We start from the raw sequence: 18185 nt of genomic DNA on the forward strand, positions 1-18185 counted from the left end.
ATTGAAATTTTTGCGGTTAATTTATTTGTTCCGCCGACCTCTACTTCCGATCATACCAAACGTTGAAGAGCAACCGAGACCAGATCTTTTGCAATCGCAGTTTTTAAAGCAAGTCGTTCTACAGTTACACGAAATGAGTGTGAATATGTGTGTACGTGTTTTACAGGCAAACGCTTATTCGTAATGGGGTAATTTCAAAGTAATTTAAGCTCACAAAAATGATATTAATCGTTAGAGGTATATTTGAAACCACATCTTTTGTTTCCATTCTGTAACCGTAAAAAAGTAACTTGCAACTCTTTCCTTACTCTCTATGAACTACTGAAATCAGACAACGCTTATATACTTCCACCAGAATGATTAGTTAGTATTAATCATGTCACGACTAATAGATTTTAAATTTTAATATCTACATATATAAACCGGTGTGTTTTAATGTCTTGCTAGAGAGATGGGCGACGACATTTATTATTATTTGGATAAATATTTCATTGAATATATTAAGAAAATTTAATTGGGCATTTCCTAATTAAATGTGTTATATTATTGTTATTAAATGTGTTATATTATTTATATGTATATATACATTTGTATCATCGGTTTTCATTTTCCAGATTTTAAAAGCTAACAATCTAACCCTAAAGCGGTTCGAAATAGTTATAAAAATGCTATCAACATTGTGAGTATTTACCAGATGGCAATTTTCCAAGATGGCGAACGAAGTAACCGTCAGATACCTTTAAGATTTGGTAATAGTGTTCTCAGCGTCATAAACGAAAAATATATAAAAAATTTGAAAACAATCGGACTAAATCATTCAATTTGGAATGCGAAATTAAGCATTGTAGTCCGCCATTTTCTAAGATGGCGGACGAAATAACGGTCGCAGATCCATACGATTTTGTAACTATGTTCAAAAGGCCGTAATGAAACTATTTACCTATTTTCAATCATATTGAAACATATAGTGGAAAGTTACGTGGAAAACCTTTTTGGCTGCCATTTTGTACACCAAAAAAAAAATTACAATACTATTAAGAAAGCCTTAAATGTATAATATACCAATTTTTAACCAGGGAAGTTCCTAACCAGGGAAGTTCGTAACCAGGGAAGTTCCTAACCAGGGAAGTTCCTAACCAGGGAAGTTCGTAACCAGGGAAGTTCCTAACGAGGGAAGTTCCTAACCAGGGAAGTTCCTAACCAGGGAAGTTCGTAACCAGGGAAGTTCGTAACCAGGGAAGTTCCTAACCAGGGAAGTTCCTAACCAGGGAAGTTTCTAACAAGGGAAGTTCCTAACAAGGGAAGTTCCTAACAATGGAAGTTCCTAACCAGGGAAGTTCCTAACAAGGGAAGTTTCTAACAAGGGAAGTTCCTAACAAGGGAAGTTCCTAACAAGGGAAGTTCCTAACAATGGAAGTTCCTAACAAGGGACGTTTCAAACAAGGGACGTTTCTAACAAGGGATGTTCATAACAAGGGAAGTTCCTAACAAGGGACGTTCATAAAAAGGGACGTTCATAACAAGGGAAGTTCCTAACAAGGGACGTTCCTAACAAGGGAAGTTCCTAACAAGGGACGTTCCTAACAAGGGAAGTTCCTAACAAGGGACGTTCCTTTAAAAGGGACGTTTTTTTACAAAGGGACGTTTTTTTACAAAGGGACGTTCCTTACATATTATTAAGAAGGAACATAAGAATAATAACATCGTCAAGGGCCAGTTAGAAAGAGCGAAAATTGAGTAAATAAACCATGTCCTGCAGTCTGGTGTCATGCCTCCAACTGAAAAAGAAGCTCGCCATTATGTTTTAATGGATCGGGTTTTGTCTCGTTAGGTTATCGATGGCGTACATAGAATAGTAGTTCCTGATGGCCTACAGGTTAAATAAAACCATTAAAAAAATTAAGAGGGATTTCTGGTGGTTCGATATGTACAATAGTTGCAGGTCCTTGGTCGATGTTGGGAGTGGACCTAATGCGGCCGCTACCGATGAGTTACCATCGGAACCGCTTCTTATTATTGTACTTCACAAAGTGGTTTAAATTTTTGCCCCTGCAGGTCGCAGCTGCCGTAACAGTATCCGAGGCACTGGATTGGTTGAAAGGGTGCACCGTCAGTGGGAAAGTCATGGTCACCTCAGCGATAACGGGCCCAAGTCTATTGCGTTAATATGGAAGGCAACGTGTGAACAGTTACTAATCCGTTGTACGAACACCTTGCCATATCAACCACAGACTAACAATACAAAACGGGTCAATAGGGTGCTTGGTGATATGGTAAGCTCGTTTGTAGGAAATCGACATAGGGATTGGGATCAGTGCCTGCCTATCTTCCAGCTAGCCTACAAATCGGATAAACATGAGGTCACTGAAATTTCCCAGGCTTTCTTGGTTAGAGCCTGATCGTTAAGGCCTAGTCAAAGTTGAGGGGATGTCATGGTAGAATATTTCAGCAGTGTCCTTGGTCCTTTAGAAGATCGTCTGTTAGCTATTAAAAGATATTTGTTTGGCTAAAGAAAAACAAAAAAATATTACGATTACGAGCCCGGATGTCGGTTCGTTGGTTTGGAAACGAACCCGCCCCAAGAAAAACGCGGATCTCGGGTACTACGCAAACTTGACCGTAAAATGGGATGGACCATATAGGAACAATGACATAGTTAACCCGGTATCGCCTACTCTAGTTGATTTAAGAACTGGTTGGGTCATGGCATGTGAGCTCATTGAAGCATTATAGCTCTCGAGACCCTGATTTGCCGATGTTCCCAATGCGTTACGATGCTGATGATTGTAGCGTTTTACAACCTAACGATTTTTGATTGTTAAAATTTCTATTAAATTCTATAGTTTTATCATGTACACTCTGTTAAATAAGTCTTTGCCTGTTGGAAGTTTGGCACTTTATTTTTAATTTCTCAAAGCGTATTACTAATAGAAATATGAAACAAATTCTTAATATTTTTCGATCCTCTTTCTGATACGACCATCAGTTCGGTCGAGAAAGATAACACTTACCCGGAATTGACGAATATCATTTTGGACAACTTTTAATGGGTGACGATATTTATGAATGTAGCGTTTTACAACCTAACGATTTCCTGATTGTTAAAATTTCTGTTAAATTCTATAGTTTTATCATGTACGAACGTTTCCCATGGAAAAATATTAGTTGGACCCGCTCTGGTATTGCCCAAACTTCGCCAATCACTGTGCTGTGTGATGTGATGGAAAGTTTCCACCCTTTTTAACGTGATCATCATAATCCACGCTGGACCACTGGGGTTCATGGAAAAACCTCTAGGGTCCCGTAGAACCTTTTTTCCTCGGGGAAAAATCTATGGCACTCGTGTCAAGCAAGCTCTCACTCTCTAATTCGTTCGTGACTGTGATGCTGACCTAATTAGCTTGTTCCTAACCAAGTACTACTAGTATTGTAGTTTGATTAATAGTGATTTGTAATATTTATATAATTAAGTGATAGCTAATAACTTTGTGAATACATTTTCCTTTTATATTTTTAAAACTGGTATTTAATCAAATTTAATAAACCATTTTAATTAAACACTTTGACAGATGAGATATTGCTCGTTTTAGATTTAATTAATACTGAGTTTATCCCAAGAACTAGAATTTACTTTCCTATTTTAGCCACCTTTAAATTATGAAACCTTAAGAACATTTGCACTTTAGATAGTGCAGATCATATAACAGACTATTCAGTTTATTTATTTGCATATGTAAAGGTCATTTTAATTGCAAACGATGCTTTAAAATACATTTAAAATATTACGATTAGCTAACCTGACAATGTCGACACATATACAATGAAGGTTGCATCCATTGAATTGGGAATAATACTGCTAGAATTTCAATTACGATTTCGGTTGCTATGGTTACGCGGGACCTGTTCTGATATGACTGTACGAAATTCATCTTTATAATTAGGCGGTAGCGCCATCTATATTTTGTAAAGTTATATGGCTAAAAATAAATAATTATTAGCTAACTCATCGTAACTTGAGTTAAAAAGGATCGTGTTGACAGAATAAAATTATTTTTAAACAACTTCAAAGGTTTGTTTGTTACGAGAAATCATACATTTAAATTTCGCATAAGATTCGTGAAAATATTCAATTGCAATATAGTTGCCACCACTAGAGACAGATGCCGCCACGGTAGAACGATAAAGTTGATAAAGTCCCCTTGTGGAACGAATTTGGTCCAGCGACAACCAGATTTAGTTGTACCTTTATTTATTCCCAACTCAATGGTTGCATCAGGTCTTTAGGCTTCCCACTGACGTCTTAGCTGGCGTAGAAGACCGAAAACAGACGACGGGAAAATGAAAACTGCGCTAAGTAGGTAACCTTTATTAGCGGATAGTATATAAACCTTGACCATGATCTATTTTTAACTAAATCAATTTTAAATTATTAATAGTTTTATTTATAACCAAGAATGTATTTATTTATATTTAGGAAGAATGATTATGTTGCGGCAATCGCCGGGCACGTTGAACGCCTTTCCACCCGTCTCGCGTACATTTTAAGCAAACAATGAGATACCGGGAATATTCGTTTTATTTTAAGCGGAGGAGCGTACTGGGGGGGCCAACGGGTGGATTGAGAGAAAGGCTAAAAAACGTCTCGACATAGACATTCTCCCTAGGTATCAATTTATACATTCTTGTTATAACCTTTTTTAATAAAATGCTTTAAACACGATATATTTATTTGAGGCAAATGATTTATTTTACTCTTTAGTTAAGTTCATAGAACAATTCTTGTTTGTCGCGTACCTTACTTTATTTTTAAATTTATATTTTCCATCTTTTTTAGTACTGGCCGATTGACGTTTAAATACGCGAACAAAAATGAAAAATAAACAAAAACAAATTATGATTTCCGTAACCACTCTTTGAATTCTGTAAGGCTTAAAATAGTTGATCATTTGCAATGGAACTTCACATATTCTTTTTTTATAAGGAATCATTTTACCCTATACCATTAATATGCATTTTTCTTCCTCATTATTTTGCTATTTATTTTTATGATCGGCAGCACTTCTCGACGTCGCATATCTAGTCTCTCGTCACAATTCAAGTTTAAGCGTTCGCCAGAAGTCACCCTTGTTATTTATTTTAACAAGTCTTCATTACCACAGCAGAAATTTACAAGTAATATATATTTTACATTGTTTTATGCTGGACTAACTATGTTCGCTTTCGCTTTAATTTATTCGTTGAGAACTTTGAGCCAAAACCTAAGCAGAGTTTTCAAGCCTTATCCCCAAAGCGTTGCTTTTTTATTTTATATTATTTGTATATTGACCGGGAAGCTGCAACCCAAGTTTCGTAGAGAAATACACACTATTTGCCAGAACAAAAATTCGGAAACGTAAATTATGGGCTAAGGTAGGGAACGCAAAGAAAGAAAAAGGATGTTGGACTAAAATAAAGAAACATGAGTTTAACAGTTATATCCCATTTATACTAAGAAAAATGACAAAATTATCGATTGATATAAAATATAGACGTGTACGTCCTAAAAAGTGTAAATATTAATCTGTAAACATTACCGTATATCTAAACTGTGCCGATTTTCGAGTTCAACGGGTTTTTTTACCGTTTCCTAAAGGTAACGTCCAGTGTTCAGCGATATTTAGATACACGATATCTAGATACGAATCTAGCTACGTTTTTAGGTACTTTCTTTTAGGTACAAGATACAATTGTGGGTAAAAGATACTAACTTTTTTCAGGCGAACACAGATAAATAAAAAACTCTTACACATACCTTTTTTTCCGTATCTGTTTGCAATGAATGTATCTTATGTATCTAAATTATTGCGCTTTGGTATCTATCATTTTTTGAGGGGCTATATCTGCGACGTTCCTTATCTGTATCTTTCTTGTTTTGGTAGTTATATTTTAATACATCGATAAAAAGATATACCAGGTACAAAGAGTGAAAACGAACGTAATTATGTTTTTACTTTGAATAAGCATTATCTGGGTTTCTTTCAGGCATCTTTTTGGGTGGGAATATCTACCTCCAGGGCGTTAAGAGCTTGCCAATGGACATCACACACACGTTTGTCTGGTAAAAACCACCCTGAGCCTAGGTACCTTCCCCCGACGAAATGTTTCTGAGAGAAACACTGAGCATTATTAACGTTTGTAGCGCAAGAGTAAGGCTCAGGGGCGGTCAGGCGCCTTTTTCGTGAAGTGGGTACTGTAGGCTTGCGGCCCCCCAAAAATGACTTTTCAAGCGGTCCCCAGTCGAACTAAAGGGTAATTTTGGTCGAGGCCCCGTGAGATAACGCTCACCAGCCCACCGGCCCAATCCGCCCCTGGTCAGACTTTAAAAGAAACACCTACTCTTAACATGACGGACATCGTCGTTTGCCGTGATGAATGTAATTGAATTAGTATTTCGCATATATGTGTCGGTACTATTAATACGGATAGTATGGTGACTACCGCTGAGTGTTTCTCCATCTTTCCCCTACTATCCATCAGAAAGGAAGAAGCAGTCGACGATATGACGTAGGGGAAGTAAGGTCGGCTCTAGGGCATGGCGACAAAGGCAACCGCTTAGAGCGCCGCACTCAGCGGCACTTATTGGGGGCCAGCATAAATCCGTTAAGGGGGGTGGCCGTAGTCTGTACCCGGACCACCCCTGGTCTACGCCACTTGCCCGCACTTAGCGACATGTTTTGGGATCCCGCAGTTAGCGACACTTATTGGTATCCCGCTTTTAGGGGCGGTCTTTGGTTCCCCCGCACTTAGCGACATGTTTTGGGATCCCGCAGTTAGCGACACTTATTGGTATCCCGCTTTTAGGGGCGGTGTTTGGTTCCCCCGCACTTAGCGACATGTTTTGGGATCCCGCAGTTAGCGACACTTATTGGTATCCCGCTTTTAGGGGCGGTCTTTGGTTCCCCCGCACTTAGCGACATGTTTTGGGATCCCGCAGTTAGCGACACTTATTGGTATCCCGCTTTTAGGGGCGGTCTTTGGTTCCCCCGCACTTAGCGACATGTTTTGGGATCCCGCAGTTAGCGACACTTATTGGTATCCCGCTTTTAGGGGCGGTCTTTGGTTCCCCCGCACTTAGCGACATGTTTTGGGATCCCGCAGTTAGCGACACTTATTGGTATCCCGCTTTTAGGGGCGGTCTTTGGTTCCCCCGCACTTAGCGACATGTTTTGGGATCCCGCAGTTAGCGACACTTATTGGTATCCCGCTTTTAGGGGCGGTCTTTGGTTCCCCCGCACTTAGCGACATGTTTTGGGATCCCGCAGTTAGCGACACTTATTGGTATCCCGCTTTTAGGGGCGGTCTTTGGTTCCCCCGCACTTAGCGACATGTTTTGGGATCCCGCAGTTAGCGACACTTATTGGTATCCCGCTTTTAGGGGCGGTCTTTGGTTCCCCCGCACTTAGCGACATGTTTTGGGATCCCGCAGTTAGCGACACTTATTGGTATCCCGCTTTTAGGGGCGGTGTTTGGTTCCCCCGCACTTAGCGACATGTTTTGGGATCCCGCAGTTAGCGACACTTATTGGTATCCCGCTTTTAGGGGCGGTCTTTGGTTCCCCCGCACTTAGCGACATGTTTTGGGATCCCGCAGTTAGCGACACTTATTGGTATCCCGCTTTTAGGGGCGGTCTTTGGTTCCCCCGCACTTAGCGACATGTTTTGGGATCCCGCAGTTAGCGACACTTATTGGTATCCCGCTTTTAGGGGCGGTCTTTGGTTCCCCCGCACTTAGCGACATGTTTTGGGATCCCGCAGTTAGCGACACTTATTGGTATCCCGCTTTTAGGGGCGGTCTTTGGTTCCCCCGCACTTAGCGACATGTTTTGGGATCCCGCAGTTAGCGACACTTATTGGTATCCCGCTTTTAGGGGCGGTGTTTGGTTCCCCCGCACTTAGCGACATGTTTTGGGATCCCGCAGTTAGCGACACTTATTGGTATCCCGCTTTTAGGGGCGGTCTTTGGTTCCCCCGCACTTAGCGACATGTTTTGGGATCCCGCAGTTAGCGACACTTATTGGTATCCCGCTTTTAGGGGCGGTCTTTGGTTCCCCCGCACTTAGCGACATGTTTTGGGATCCCGCAGTTAGCGACACTTATTGGTATCCCGCTTTTAGGGGCGGTCTTTGGTTCCCCCGCACTTAGCGACATGTTTTGGGATCCCGCAGTTAGCGACACTTATTGGTATCCCGCTTTTAGGGGCGGTGTTTGGTTCCCCCGCACTTAGCGACATGTTTTGGGATCCCGCAGTTAGCGACACTTATTGGTATCCCGCTTTTAGGGGCGGTCTTTGGTTCCCCCGCACTTAGCGACATGTTTTGGGATCCCGCAGTTAGCGACACTTATTGGTATCCCGCTTTTAGGGGCGGTCTTTGGTTCCCCCGCACTTAGCGACATGTTTTGGGATCCCGCAGTTAGCGACACTTATTGGTATCCCGCTTTTAGGGGCGGTGTTTGGTTCCCCCGCACTTAGCGACATGTTTTGGGATCCCGCAGTTAGCGACACTTATTGGTATCCCGCTTTTAGGGGCGGTGTTTGGTTCCCCCGCACTTAGCGACATGTTTTGGGATCCCGCAGTTAGCGACACTTATTGGTATCCCGCTTTTAGGGGCGGTCTTTGGTTCCCCCGCACTTAGCGACATGTTTTGGGATCCCGCAGTTAGCGACACTTATTGGTATCCCGCTTTTAGGGGCGGTGTTTGGTTCCCCCGCACTTAGCGACATGTTTTGGGATCCCGCAGTTAGCGACACTTATTGGTATCCCGCTTTTAGGGGCGGTCTTTGGTTCCCCCGCACTTAGCGACATGTTTTGGGATCCCGCAGTTAGCGACACTTATTGGTATCCCGCTTTTAGGGGCGGTGTTTGGTTCCCCCGCACTTAGCGACATGTTTTGGGATCCCGCAGTTAGCGACACTTATTGGTATCCCGCTTTTAGGGGCGGTCTTTGGTTCCCCCGCACTTAGCGACATGTTTTGGGATCCCGCAGTTAGCGACACTTATTGGTATCCCGCTTTTAGGGGCGGTCTTTGGTTCCCCCGCACTTAGCGACATGTTTTGGGATCCCGCAGTTAGCGACACTTATTGGTATCCCGCTTTTAGGGGCGGTGTTTGGTTCCCCCGCACTTAGCGACATGTTTTGGGATCCCGCAGTTAGCGACACTTATTGGTATCCCGCTTTTAGGGGCGGTCTTTGGTTCCCCCGCACTTAGCGACATGTTTTGGGATCCCGCAGTTAGCGACACTTATTGGTATCCCGCTTTTAGGGGCGGTGTTTGGTTCCCCCGCACTTAGCGACATGTTTTGGGATCCCGCAGTTAGCGACACTTATTGGTATCCCGCTTTTAGGGGCGGTCTTTGGTTCCCCCGCACTTAGCGACATGTTTTGGGATCCCGCAGTTAGCGACACTTATTGGTATCCCGCTTTTAGGGGCGGTCTTTGGTTCCCCCGCACTTAGCGACATGTTTTGGGATCCCGCAGTTAGCGACACTTATTGGTATCCCGCTTTTAGGGGCGGTGTTTGGTTCCCCCGCACTTAGCGACATGTTTTGGGATCCCTCAGTTAGCGACACTTATTGGTATCCCGCTTTTAGGGGCGGTCTTTGGTTCCCCCGCACTTAGCGACATGTTTTGGGATCCCGCAGTTAGCGACACTTATTGGTATCCCGCTTTTAGGGGCGGTCTTTGGTTCCCCCGCACTTAGCGACATGTTTTGGGATCCCGCAGTTAGCGACACTTATTGGTATCCCGCTTTTAGGGGCGGTGTTTGGTTCCCCCGCACTTAGCGACATGTTTTGGGATCCCGCAGTTAGCGACACTTATTGGTATCCCGCTTTTAGGGGCGGTCTTTGGTTCCCCCGCACTTAGCGACATGTTTTGGGATCCCGCAGTTAGCGACACTTATTGGTATCCCGCTTTTAGGGGCGGTCTTTGGTTCCCCCGCACTTAGCGACATGTTTTGGGATCCCGCAGTTAGCGACACTTATTGGTATCCCGCTTTTAGGGGCGGTGTTTGGTTCCCCCGCACTTAGCGACATGTTTTGGGATCCCGCAGTTAGCGACACTTATTGGTATCCCGCTTTTAGGGGCGGTCTTTGGTTCCCCCGCACTTAGCGACATGTTTTGGGATCCCGCAGTTAGCGACACTTATTGGTATCCCGCTTTTAGGGGCGGTCTTTGGTTCCCCCGCACTTAGCGACATGTTTTGGGATCCCGCAGTTAGCGACACTTATTGGTATCCCGCTTTTAGGGGCGGTGTTTGGTTCCCCCGCACTTAGCGACATGTTTTGGGATCCCGCAGTTAGCGACACTTATTGGTATCCCGCTTTTAGGGGCGGTCTTTGGTTCCCCCGCACTTAGCGACATGTTTTGGGATCCCGCAGTTAGCGACACTTATTGGTATCTCGCTTTTAGGGGCGGTCTTTGGTTCCCCCGCACTTAGCGACATGTTTTGGGATCCCGCAGTTAGCGACACTTATTGGTATCCCGCTTTTAGGGGCGGTCTTTGGTTCCCCCGCACTTAGCGACATGTTTTGGGATCCCGCAGTTAGCGACACTTATTGGTATCCCGCTTTTAGGGGCGGTCTTTGGTTCCCCCGCACTTAGCGACATGTTTTGCGATCCCGCAGTTAGCGACATTTATTGGTATCCCGCTTTTAGGGGCGGTCTTTGGTTCCCCCGCACTTAGCGACATGTTTTGGGATCCCGCAGTTAGCGACACTTATTGGTATCCCGCTTTTAGGGGCGGTCTTTGGTTCCCCCGCACTTAGCGACATGTTTTGGGATCCCGCAGTTAGCGACACTTATTGGTATCCCGCTTTTAGGGGCGGTGTTTGGTTCCCCCGCACTTAGCGACATGTTTTGGGATCCCGCAGTTAGCGACACTTATTGGTATCCCGCTTTTAGGGGCGGTCTTTGGTTCCCCCGCACTTAGCGACATGTTTTGGGATCCCGCAGTTAGCGACACTTATTGGTATCCCGCTTTTAGGGGCGGTGTTTGGTTCCCCCGCACTTAGCGACATGTTTTGGGATCCCGCAGTTAGCGACACTTATTGGTATCCCGCTTTTAGGGGCGGTCTTTGGTTCCCCCGCACTTAGCGACATGTTTTGGGATCCCGCAGTTAGCGACACTTATTGGTATCTCGCTTTTAGGGGCGGTCTTTGGTTCCCCCGCACTTAGCGACATGTTTTGGGATCCCGCAGTTAGCGACACTTATTGGTATCCCGCTTTTAGGGGCGGTCTTTGGTTCCCCCGCACTTAGCGACATGTTTTGGGATCCCGCAGTTAGCGACACTTATTGGTATCCCGCTTTTAGGGGCGGTCTTTGGTTCCCCCGCACTTAGCGACATGTTTTGGGATCCCGCAGTTAGCGACACTTATTGGTATCCCGCTTTTAGGGGCGGTCTTTGGTTCCCCCGCACTTAGCGACATGTTTTGGGATCCCGCAGTTAGCGACACTTATTGGTATCCCGCTTTTAGGGGCGGTCTTTGGTTCCCCCGCACTTAGCGACAGGTTTTGGGATCCCACAGTTAGCGACACTTATTGGTATCCCGCTTTTAGGGGCGGTGTTTGGTTCCCCCGCACTTAGCGACATGTTTTGGGATCCCGCAGTTAGCGACACTTATTGGTATCCCGCTTTTAGGGGCGGTCTTTGGTTCCCCCGCACTTAGCGACATGTTTTGGGATCCCGCAGTTAGCGACACTTATTGGTATCTCGCTTTTAGGGGCGGTCTTTGGTTCCCCCGCACTTAGCGACATGTTTTGGGATCCCGCAGTTAGCGACACTTATTGGTATCCCACTTTTAGGGGCGGTCTTTGGTTCCCCCGCACTTAGCGACAGGTTTTGGGATCCCACAGTTAGCGACACTTATTGGTATCCCGCTTTTAGGGGCGGTGTTTGGTTCCCTTGCACTTAGCGACATGTTTTGGGATCCCGCAGTTAGCGACACTTATTGGTATCCCACTTTTAGGGGCGGTCTTTGGTTCCCCCGCACTTAGCGACAGGTTTTGGGATCCCACAGTTAGCGACACTTATTGGTATCCCGCTTTTAGGGGCGGTGTTTGGTTCCCCCGCACTTAGCGACATGTTTTGGGATCCCGCAGTTAGCGACACTTATTGGTATCCCGCTTTTAGGGGCGGTCTTTGGTTCCCCCGCACTTAGCGACATGTTTTGGGATCCCGCAGTTAGCGACACTTATTGGTATCTCGCTTTTAGGGGCGGTCTTTGGTTCCCCCGCACTTAGCGACATGTTTTGGGATCCCGCAGTTAGCGACACTTATTGGTATCCCACTTTTAGGGGCGGTCTTTGGTTCCCCCGCACTTAGCGACAGGTTTTGGGATCCCACAGTTAGCGACACTTATTGGTATCCCGCTTTTAGGGGCGGTGTTTGGTTCCCCCGCACTAAGCGACATGTTTTGGGATCCCGCAGTTAGCGACACTTATTGGTATCCCGCTTTTAGGGGCGGTCTTTGGTTCCCCCGCACTTAGCGACATGTTTTGGGATCCCGCAGTTAGCGACACTTATTGGTATCCCGCTTTTAGGGGCGGTCTTTGGTTCCCCCGCACTTAGCGACATGTTTTGGGATCCCGCAGTTAGCGACACTTATTGGTATTCCGCTTTTAGGGGCGGTGTTTGGTTCCCCCGCACTTAGCGACATGTTTTGGGATCCCGCAGTTAGCGACACTTATTGGTATCCCGCTTTTAGGGGCGGTCTTTGGTTCCCCCGCACTTAGCGACATGTTTTGGGATCCCGCAGTTAGCGACACTTATTGGTATCCCACTTTTAGGGGCGGTCTTTGGTTCCCCCGCACTTAGCGACAGGTTTTGGGATCCCACAGTTAGCGACACTTATTGGTATCCCGCTTTTAGGGGCGGTGTTTGGTTCCCCCGCACTTAGCGACATGTTTTGGGATCCCGCAGTTAGCGACACTTATTGGTATCCCGCTTTTAGGGGCGGTCTTTGGTTCCCCCGCACTTAGCGACATGTTTTGGGATCCCGCAGTTAGCGACACTTATTGGTATCTCGCTTTTAGGGGCGGTCTTTGGTTCCCCCGCACTTAGCGACATGTTTTGGGATCCCGCAGTTAGCGACACTTATTGGTATCCCACTTTTAGGGGCGGTCTTTGGTTCCCCCGCACTTAGCGACAGGTTTTGGGATCCCACAGTTAGCGACACTTATTGGTATCCCGCTATTAGGGGCGGTGTTTGGTTCCCCCGCACTTAGCGACATGTTTTGGGATCCCGCAGTTAGCGACACTTATTGGTATCCCGCTTTTAGGGGCGGTCTTTGGTTCCCCCGCACTTAGCGACATGTTTTGGGATCCCGCAGTTAGCGACACTTATTGGTATCCCGCTTTTAGGGGCGGTCTTTGGTTCCCCCGCACTTAGCGACATGTTTTGGGATCCCGCAGTTAGCGACACTTATTGGTATCCCGCTTTTAGGGGCGGTGTTTGGTTCCCCCGCACTTAGCGACATGTTTTGGGATCCCGCAGTTAGCGACACTTATTGGTATCCCGCTTTTAGGGGCGGTGTTTGGTTCCCCCGCACTTAGCGACATGTTTTGGGATCCCGCAGTTAGCGACACTTATTGGTATCCCGCTTTTAGGGGCGGTCTTTGGTTCCCCCGCACTTAGCGACATGTTTTGGGATCCCGCAGTTAGCGACACTTATTGGTATCCCACTTTTAGGGGCGGTCTTTGGTTCCCCCGCACTTAGCGACAGGTTTTGGGATCCCACAGTTAGCGACACTTATTGGTATCCCGCTTTTAGGGGCGGTGTTTGGTTCCCCCGCACTTAGCGACATGTTTTGGGATCCCGCAGTTAGCGACACTTATTGGTATCCCGCTTTTAGGGGCGGTCTTTGGTTCCCCCGCACTTAGCGACATGTTTTGGGATCCCGCAGTTAGCGACACTTATTGGTATCTCGCTTTTAGGGGCGGTCTTTGGTTCCCCCGCACTTAGCGACATGTTTTGGGATCCCGCAGTTAGCGACACTTATTGGTATCCCGCTTTTAGGGGCGGTGTTTGGTTCCCCCGCACTTAGCGACATGTTTTGGGATCCCGCAGTTAGCGACACTTATTGGTATCCCGCTTTTAGGGGCGGTCTTTGGTTCCCCCGCACTTAGCGACATGTTTTGGGATCCCGCAGTTAGCGACACTTATTGGTATCCCGCTTTTAGGGGCGGTGTTTGGTTCACCCGCACTTAGCGACATGTTTTGGGATCCCGCAGTTAGCGACACTTATTGGTATCCCGCTTTTAGGGGCGGTCTTTGGTTCCCCCGCACTTAGCGACATGTTTTGGGATCCCGCAGTTAGCGACACTTATTGGTATCCCACTTTTAGGGGCGGTCTTTGGTTCCCCCGCACTTAGCGACAGGTTTTGGGATCCCACACTTAGCGACACTTATTGGTATCCCGCTTTTAGGGGCGGTGTTTGGTTCCCCCGCACTTAGCGACATGTTTTGGGATCCCGCAGTTAGCGACACTTATTGGTATCCCGCTTTTAGGGGCGGTGTTTGGTTCCCCCGCACTTAGCGACATGTTTTGGGATCCCGCAGTTAGCGACACTTATTGGTATCCCGCTTTTAGGGGCGGTGTTTGGTTCCCCCGCACTTAGCGACATGTTTTGGGATCCCGCAGTTAGCGACACTTATTGGTATCCCGCTTTTAGGGGCGGTCTTTGGTTCCCCCGCACTTAGCGACATGTTTTGGGATCCCGCAGTTAGCGACACTTATTGGTATCCCACTTTTAGGGGCGGTCTTTGGTTCCCCCGCACTTAGCGACAGGTTTTGGGATCCCACAGTTAGCGACACTTATTGGTATCCCGCTTTTAGGGGCGGTGTTTGGTTCCCCCGCACTTAGCGACATGTTTTGGGATCCCGCAGTTAGCGACACTTATTGGTATCCCGCTTTTAGGGGCGGTCTTTGGTTCCCCCGCACTTAGCGACATGTTTTGGGATCCCGCAGTTAGCGACACTTATTGGTATCTCGCTTTTAGGGGCGGTCTTTGGTTCCCCCGCACTTAGCGACATGTTTTGGGATCCCGCAGTTAGCGACACTTATTGGTATCCCGCTTTTAGGGGCGGTGTTTGGTTCCCCCGCACTTAGCGACATGTTTTGGGATCCCGCAGTTAGCGACACTTATTGGTATCCCGCTTTTAGGGGCGGTCTTTGGTTCCCCCGCACTTAGCGACATGTTTTGGGATCCCGCAGTTAGCGACACTTATTGGTATCCCGCTTTTAGGGGCGGTGTTTGGTTCACCCGCACTTAGCGACATGTTTTGGGATCCCGCAGTTAGCGACACTTATTGGTATCCCGCTTTTAGGGGCGGTCTTTGGTTCCCCCGCACTTAGCGACATGTTTTGGGATCCCGCAGTTAGCGACACTTATTGGTATCCCACTTTTAGGGGCGGTCTTTGGTTCCCCCGCACTTAGCGACAGGTTTTGGGATCCCACACTTAGCGACACTTATTGGTATCCCGCTTTTAGGGGCGGTGTTTGGTTCCCCCGCACTTAGCGACATGTTTTGGGATCCCGCAGTTAGCGACACTTATTGGTATCCCGCTTTTAGGGGCGGTCTTTGGTTCCCCCGCACTTAGCGACATGTTTTGGGATCCCGCAGTTAGCGACACTTATTGGTATCCCACTTTTAGGGGCGGTCTTTGGTTCCCCCGCACTTAGCGACAGGTTTTGGGATCCCACAGTTAGCGACACTTATTGGTATCCCGCTTTTAGGGGCGGTGTTTGGTTCCCCCGCACTTAGCGACATGTTTTGGGATCCCGCAGTTAGCGACACTTATTGGTATCCCGCTTTTAGGGGCGGTCTTTGGTTCCCCCGCACTTAGCGACATGTTTTGGGATCCCGCAGTTAGCGACACTTATTGGTATCCCGCTTTTAGGGGCGGTCTTTGGTTCCCCCGCACTTAGCGACATGTTTTGGGATCCCGCAGTTAGCGACACTTATTGGTATCCCGCTTTTAGGGGCGGTGTTTGGTTCCCCCGCACTTAGCGACATGTTTTGGGATCCCGCAGTTAGCGACACTTATTGGTATCTAGCTTTTAGGGGCGGTGTTTGGTTCCCCCGCACTTAGCGACATGTTTTGGGATCCCGCAGTTAGCGACACTTATTGGTATCCCGCTTTTAGGGGCGGTCTTTGGTTCCCCCGCACTTAGCGACATGTTTTGGGATCCCGCAGTTAGCGACACTTATTGGTATCCCGCTTTTAGGGGCGGTCTTTGGTTCCCCCGCACTTAGCGACATGTTTTGGGATCCCGCAGTTAGCGACACTTATTGGTATCCCGCTTTTAGGGGCGGTCTTTGGTTCCCCCGCACTTAGCGACAGGTTTTGGGATCCCACAGTTAGCGACACTTATTGGTATCCCGCTTTTAGGGGCGGTGTTTGGTTCCCCCGCACTTAGCGACATGTTTTGGGATCCCGCAGTTAGCGACACTTATTGGTATCCCGCTTTTAGGGGCGGTGTTTGCTTCCCCCGCACTTAGCGACATGTTTTGGGATCCCGCAGTTAGCGACACTTATTGGTATCCCGCTTTTAGGGGCGGTCTTTGGTTCCCCCGCACTTAGCGACATGTTTTGGGATCCCGCAGTTAGCGACACTTATTGGTATCCCACTTTTAGGGGCGGTCTTTGGTTCCCCCGCACTTAGCGACAGGTTTTGGGATCCCACAGTTAGCGACACTTATTGGTATCCCGCTTTTAGGGGCGGTGTTTGGTTCCCCCGCACTTAGCGACATGTTTTGGGATCCCGCAGTTAGCGACACTTATTGGTATCCCGCTTTTAGGGGCGGTCTTTGGTTCCCCCGCACTTAGCGACATGTTTTGGGATCCCGCAGTTAGCGACACTTATTGGTATCTCGCTTTTAGGGGCGGTCTTTGGTTCCCCCGCACTTAGCGACATGTTTTGGGATCCCGCAGTTAGCGACACTTATTGGTATCCCGCTTTTAGGGGCGGTGTTTGGTTCCCCCGCACTTAGCGACATGTTTTGGGATCCCGCAGTTAGCGACACTTATTGGTATCCCGCTTTTAGGGGCGGTCTTTGGTTCCCCCGCACTTAGCGACATGTTTTGGGATCCCGCAGTTAGCGACACTTATTGGTATCCCGCTTTTAGGGGCGGTCTTTGGTTCCCCCGCACTTAGCGACAGGTTTTGGGATCCCACAGTTAGCGACACTTATTGGTATCCCGCTTTTAGGGGCGGTGTTTGGTTCCCCCGCACTTAGCGACATGTTTTGGGATCCCGCAGTTAGCGACACTTATTGGTATCCCGCTTTTAGGGGCGGTGTTTGGTTCCCCCGCACTTAGCGACATGTTTTGGGATCCCGCAGTTAGCGACACTTATTGGTATCCCGCTTTTAGGGGCGGTCTTTGGTTCCCCCGCACTTAGCGACATGTTTTGGGATCCCGCAGTTAGCGACACTTATTGGTATCCCGCTTTTAGGGGCGGTATTTGGTTCCCCCGCACTTAGCGACATGTTTTGGGATCCCGCAGTTAGCGACACTTATTGGTATCCCGCTTTTAGGGGCGGTCTTTGGTTCCCCCGCACTTAGCGACAGGTTTTGGGATCCCACAGTTAGCGACACTTATTGGTATCCCGCTTTTAGGGGCGGTGTTTGGTTCCCCCGCACTTAGCGACATGTTTTGGGATCCCGCAGTTAGCGACACTTATTGGTATCCCGCTTTTAGGGGCGGTGTTTGGTTCCCCCGCACTTAGCGACATGTTTTGGGATCCCGCAGTTAGCGACACTTATTGGTATCCCGCTTTTAGGGGCGGTCTTTGGTTCCCCCGCACTTAGCGACATGTTTTGGGATCCCGCAGTTAGCGACACTTATTGGTATCCCACTTTTAGGGGCGGTCTTTGGTTCCCCCGCACTTAGCGACAGGTTTTGGGATCCCACAGTTAGCGACACTTATTGGTATCCCGCTTTTAGGGGCGGTGTTTGGTTCCCCCGCACTTAGCGACATGTTTTGGGATCCCGCAGTTAGCGACACTTATTGGTATCCCGCTTTTAGGGGCGGTCTTTGGTTCCCCCGCACTTAGCGACATGTTTTGGGATCCCGCAGTTAGCGACACTTATTGGTATCTCGCTTTTAGGGGCGGTCTTTGGTTCCCCCGCACTTAGC

At 47.5% G+C, this 18185-nt stretch overlaps 2 protein-coding genes across 4 annotated transcripts in view; both read left to right on the plus strand.

Moving 5' to 3' along the window:
• LOC149949112 (uncharacterized) overlaps nucleotides 1-18185 on the plus strand; it is a 300220-nt gene that overhangs the window by 39057 nt on the left and 242978 nt on the right. The window lies entirely within an intron of this gene.
• LOC149949114 (uncharacterized) overlaps nucleotides 5052-18185 on the plus strand; it is a 256112-nt gene continuing 242978 nt past the window's right edge. Inside the window, exon 1 of the mRNA XM_090167674.1 lies at nucleotides 5052-5172. The gene's annotated coding sequence lies outside the window, so the exon portion shown is untranslated. The remainder of the gene's footprint in view (nucleotides 5173-18185) is intronic.

The sequence above is a fragment of the Leiobunum rupestre genome, chromosome 3 (assembly GCF_980474605.1).
Source record: "Leiobunum rupestre chromosome 3, qqLeiRupe1.1.hap1, whole genome shotgun sequence".
NCBI lineage: Eukaryota > Metazoa > Arthropoda > Arachnida > Opiliones > Sclerosomatidae > Leiobunum > Leiobunum rupestre.